The sequence below is a fragment of the Drosophila simulans genome, unplaced genomic scaffold (genome assembly GCF_016746395.2).
Source record: "Drosophila simulans strain w501 unplaced genomic scaffold, Prin_Dsim_3.1 Segkk97_quiver_pilon, whole genome shotgun sequence".
NCBI lineage: Eukaryota > Metazoa > Arthropoda > Insecta > Diptera > Drosophilidae > Drosophila > Drosophila simulans.
In genome coordinates this window covers 35,928-40,925 of record NW_025416892.1, presented here as the reverse complement: position 1 = coordinate 40,925, position 4,998 = coordinate 35,928, and the positions used below count along the sequence as shown (strand labels likewise).

The window sequence follows — 4,998 nt, the reverse complement described above, 5'->3', positions numbered from 1 at the left end:
TTTAAACTTTGTAGTTTTTGTTTTTTTAACTTTGTAGGTGGAGGTACGGAGACAGAATGAATTCTGTTCCGCATCCACAAATTTATTTTGCCTTTGATTACAATTTATGCAATATGTAGGTACAATTATTTGAATTTAGAGTTTAACATTGCATGGGGTGAGTTTGGGGCTTGGACATAGATTAGTATTTAATGTTAAGTTAGTATTTTTTTGTAAGCTTTGGATTATAGACAGAGACGTGGACTGGTAACATTATCGTCTTGCATATTATGTTTACATTTATGAATTGTAGTGATTTTATATAAAACATTGAATTGTAGGACTAACATTGTATAATTTATTTCTTTTCAGCTACCCCCGCCAGGAGAACGGAAGCATCGAGTCGCTGGAGGCCTCGAGAGTCATTGGAGGTGAGTATTAGTTGTGTTTTGGCAGGAAATTGGCTTCAGACGCTGGATGCGCGCCACTTGCAATATGTATGTCCGGAAAGCGTTGCAGGTAATTTATTAGTGGTAAGTTTATCCCTCGCTGCTGTCATTTGATGGTTTTTCTCTTCCACCCTCAGTGGTAGATGTTTGCAATTATTTATTTAGTTTGTTAAAATTGCAGGTCAGCTTCGGCGGTCGTCGGGAAGAGGATGCCTGAAGAAAGGTCCGGCACAGCGGTCGTCACGTAGTTTTGGAGCTGCTGCCATTATTGTGATGGGATCTGTTTCGTTATGGCAGGAGAGTCGACAGTGATGATTGTGGCTTGGTCGTTCATCTTGAGTGGCTAGATGCGCCGCGTTTTGTGGCCATTTCGCCAGGGTTTGCAGCTTGGAGCCTCCGGAGCGTGATTAGTTGCCGAGAGCCGTCGCAACGATTGGGGCCATGGAAATGGAAGTAAAATTAGATATTGGGTGAGTATTATATTTGTTATTTGCTTTTGTGATTGTGTGATTTTGTGTTTTTTTTTCAGGTACATTTGGTGGAAGGTAAGTATTATATTAATAATTTATTTGTTTTCATATTTATTGCATTGTTTTCGTTTTGTTTAATTTTGTTTTTGTTTTTCAGGTACATTAGGTGGAAGCTAATCTGGTGGTAAGTATTTTAATTGTTTTTATGGTTGCGTTAATATTTTGTTTTGTTTGTATTTAACTAATTTGGAGGTCCTTTGTTTTTGGAACATAGCAACGGAAGAGCCGCTGGTTTAGTGTCGTCGAGTTGGCGATTAGATAAGTGTTTTGTTAAAGTAATTAATTCCCAGTTTTAGCTTGTGCTCCCTTGTTTCAGAATTTACAATCTTGGTGCTTTTAGGTTTTAGCTTCAGCTCTCTGTTGGCGCTCGTCAAGCTGGAAGTTTATGGGAGCAGCCATGGAAATGGATAAAATTTGAGATTGGGTGAGAATTATATTTGTTGATTGATTTTGTGATTGTGTAATTTTTTGTTTTTCTTTTCAGGTACATTTGGTGGGAGGTAAGTATTATATTTATAATTTATTGGTTTTTATATTGTTGCATTAATTTTTGTTTTTGTTTTTCAGATACATTTGGTGGAAGCTAATCTGGTGGTGAGTATTATAATTGTTTTTATGGTTGCATTAGTCTTTTGTTTTTCAGGTACTTTTTGCAATTAATTTGGAGGCCCTTTGTTTTTGGAACATGGCAACGGAAGAGCCGAGGGTTTAGTGTCGTCGGGTTAGCAATTAGATAAGTGTTTTGTTAAAGTAATTTATTCCCAGTTTTAGCTTGTGCTTCCTTGTTTCAGGATTTACATCTAGGAAAGATCAGTTGCATGCTTATCGTCAGCAAGATGGAACCGCCTGTTGGCGCCTGTTGTCGCCTGGTTGTTTGCCTGTCCGGTTTGCTTTGTTCTTAATTAATTATCTTTTGTATCATATTCTTATTAATTATCTTTTCGTTGTAGTTTAGCGGAGAACTCGTAGGAGATGCGATACTGAGGAAAAGTAAACAATTTGAGGACAAAAAATGCGGATTGTTTGTGTGGCGCCTGCTCTGCGCTAGTTATCCTTGTTGGAGCAATGGCATCAGGAGGCGGAGACGGCATCGTAATATTGTCGATTTTTTGTATTAAAAGTCGCAAAAATTGGCGATTTTGTTTTACGATTGGTGGGCCCATCTCCTCTTGTCTAATGCATAAGCTGTAGGTAAGCTGTTGTCTGTGGTCGGTGCGGTAAGTGCTTTATTTGATTTAATTTAGTTTGTTTAAAATGTTGTTAATTGTTTGCTTTTAGGTTTTAGCGTCAGTTCTCTGTTGGCGCTCGTCAAGCTGGAAGTTTATGGGAGCAGCCATGGAAATGGAAGTAACATTTGTGATTGGGTGAGAATTATATTTGTTATTTGATTTTGTGATTGTGTAATTTTGTGTTTTTCTTTTCAGGTACATTTGGTGGGAGGTAAGTGTTATATTTATAATTATTTGTTTTTATAATTATTGCATTAATTTTTGTTTTTTTTTTTTTTCAGGTACATTTGGTGGAAGCTAATCTGGTGGTGAGTATTATAATTGTTTTTATGGTTGCATTAGTCTTTTGTTTTTCAGGTACGTTTTGCAACTAATTAGGAGGCCCTTTGTTATTGGAACATAGCAACGGAAGAGCCGCGGGTTTAGTGTAGTCGCGTTGGCAATTAGATAAGTGTTTTGTTAAAATAGTTTAATTAATTAGGAATTAATTGTAAATAAATGTATTTTTGGTTTTAATTGCTTTATTTGTTTTGTGAAGACTAATTAGGTTGGTCAGCTTCGGGTTCGTAGTCTGGGATTACTTTTAACTTTGTAGGTGGAGGTACGGAGACAGAATGAATTCTGTTCCGCATCCACAAATTTATTTTGCCTTTGATTACAATTTATGCAATATGTAGGTACAATTATTTGAATTTAGAGTTTAACATTGCATGGGGTGAGTTTGGGGCTTGGACATAGATTAGTATTTAATGTTAAGTTAGTATTTTTTATGAAGGCTTTAGATTATAGACAGAGACATGGACTGGTAACATTATCGTCTTGCATGTTTTGTTTACATTAATAAATTGTAGCGATTTTACAGAAAACATAGAAATTTAGGACTAACATTGTGTAATTTATTTCTTTTCAGGTACCCCCGCCAGAAGGACGGAAGCATAGAGTCGCTGAGGAGCCTAAATAGCCATTACAGGTGAGTTTTTGTTGTGTGTTGGCTGTGGACTGTTGTGGCCGCAGGGAGTGGGCCACTTGCAACAAGTATGTCCGGCTGGAGTTGCAGGTGAGTTATTCTTGGTGGCAGCATCCAGCGCCGCCGTCATTTGGTGAAGATCCGTTATGTCGTCAGTGGCAGATTTATGCAATTGTTTAATGAGATTGTTTGTGTTGCAGATGCAAGTTGCCGATCGTCAAGAAGAGGAGTTGCGCAGACAAATCCCACGCAGCTGTCGTTGCATTTTTATTGAGCTGCTGGCGTTATGGTGGTGGAGTGCTCTCTAGTGAGAAGTCGTCAGTGCGGATTGAAGCTCGATCTATCACCGAGGAGAGCCAGGTGCGCCGCGTCTTGTGGCCGTAGCATCAGGATTGGCAGCTAGTGGCCGCCGGTTCGAGATTTGTTGCAGAGGGCGGCCGCAACAAGAATGGCATGGAAATGGATGTAAAAATAGAATTTGGTAAGTATAATATTTGTTATTTGTTATTTGATGATTGCATTAATTTTTGTTGTTTCAGGTACATTGAGTGGAATTTAATTTAAGGTGAGTATTATCTTTGTGTATATTTGTTTATATAGTAGCGTTTGTTATTGTTTTTCAGGTACTTAAGGAGGAAGCTAGTCTGGGGTGAGTATTGTATTTGCTTTTATAATTGCGTTGATTTTAATTTTATTTTTTGCTTTTCAGGTACATTTTGTAAGAGCTAGTTTGGAGGACCTTTGTTATTGTGCTATTGCAGCTGGAATGCCGCGGTTTTGGAGTCATCAAGTTGCAATTAGATAAGTATTATATTTTAAATATATATTTCCCAGTAATAGCTTGTGTTCCCTTGTTTCAATAGTTAGAGTCTTTGAAGCTGGAGCTGCGTGCTTGACGTCAGCAGGATGGAGCCGTCCACTAGCATCTGCTACTTTGTCTGTCCGGTTTGTTATTATTTATGTGTTCTTGAGTAATCTTTGTATCGCATTCTTATTTATTTTCCTTTCATTACAGGTTAGGAGAGAATTCGTCGAAGATACAGAACTGAGGAGAAATATGCAATTTGAGGACAAGTTTTGCACCATATTGATGTGGCATCTGCGCCACGCAAATTATCCTTATTTATGCGTTGGCGTCAGGAGATGGAGACGGCATCATAAAATTGTCAACTTTTTGTATTTAAAATCGCGAAAGTTGGCGATTTTGTTTTGCTTTTGCGGTGCCTGTCTCTTATTGTCGGTTGCGTTGAAGGATTTACGTGCGTGGCGTCAGGAGTATGGAATCGCATATCTGTATCTGCTTGTTTGCCTGGCAAGTATTACGTTTTTCTGTGTGTCCTTTATTAATTTTGTATCATATTCTTATTGGTTTTTTTTCTTTCTTTACAGGTTTTCGGAAAATAATTGGACGTACGATACTGCGGAAAATTATGCATTTTGGGGACGGATTTTGTGGCTTATAAGTGTGGTGTCAGCTCCGCGCTAGTGATCCTTGATGATGCAGTGGCATCAAGAGGTGGAGACGGCGTCGTAAAAATGTAAATTTTTTGTGTTTATAATCGCGATAGCTGCCGATTTTGTTTTTCTTTTGCGGAGACCGCCTCTTCTTGTTTGTTGCATTGGATTACCAGTTGGCTGTAGTCAAGGAGGTAAGAGCAATATTTGATTGTTTTGTTTAATTGTTTATTGGTTAATTGTTTTGCTTTTAGGTTTTAGCGTCAACTAATGTAGGCGCTCGTCGTTCTGGATCAGCCCGTCTATTGCAGCGCAGCATGCATGTAGATTGCATCGGTGATAAGGGATACTAATCAGGACCGTGTGGCAAGATAGTTCAGGTAAGTGAC

The 4,998-nt window shown here is 38.3% G+C and overlaps 1 long non-coding RNA gene across 16 annotated transcripts; it reads left to right on the top strand.

The window, feature by feature from the left end:
- The first annotated feature begins 147 nt into the window (after positions 1-147).
- On the top strand, positions 148-2,703 carry LOC120285762. 16 transcript variants are annotated; one of them, XR_006542170.1, is made up of 9 exons: positions 149-898; positions 958-973; positions 1,056-1,082; positions 1,151-1,233; positions 1,299-1,382; positions 1,443-1,458; positions 1,526-2,322; positions 2,383-2,398; positions 2,469-2,703. It is a non-coding gene; the product is annotated as an uncharacterized LOC120285762 (long non-coding RNA). The 16 variants fall into 16 exon arrangements; XR_006542177.1 differs by having other exon boundaries at positions 148-898; positions 958-1,382; positions 1,526-2,175; ... (1 more) ...; positions 2,469-2,495; positions 2,545-2,703; XR_006542168.1 differs by having other exon boundaries at positions 1,151-1,382.
- The last annotated feature ends 2,295 nt before the right edge of the window (positions 2,704-4,998 follow it).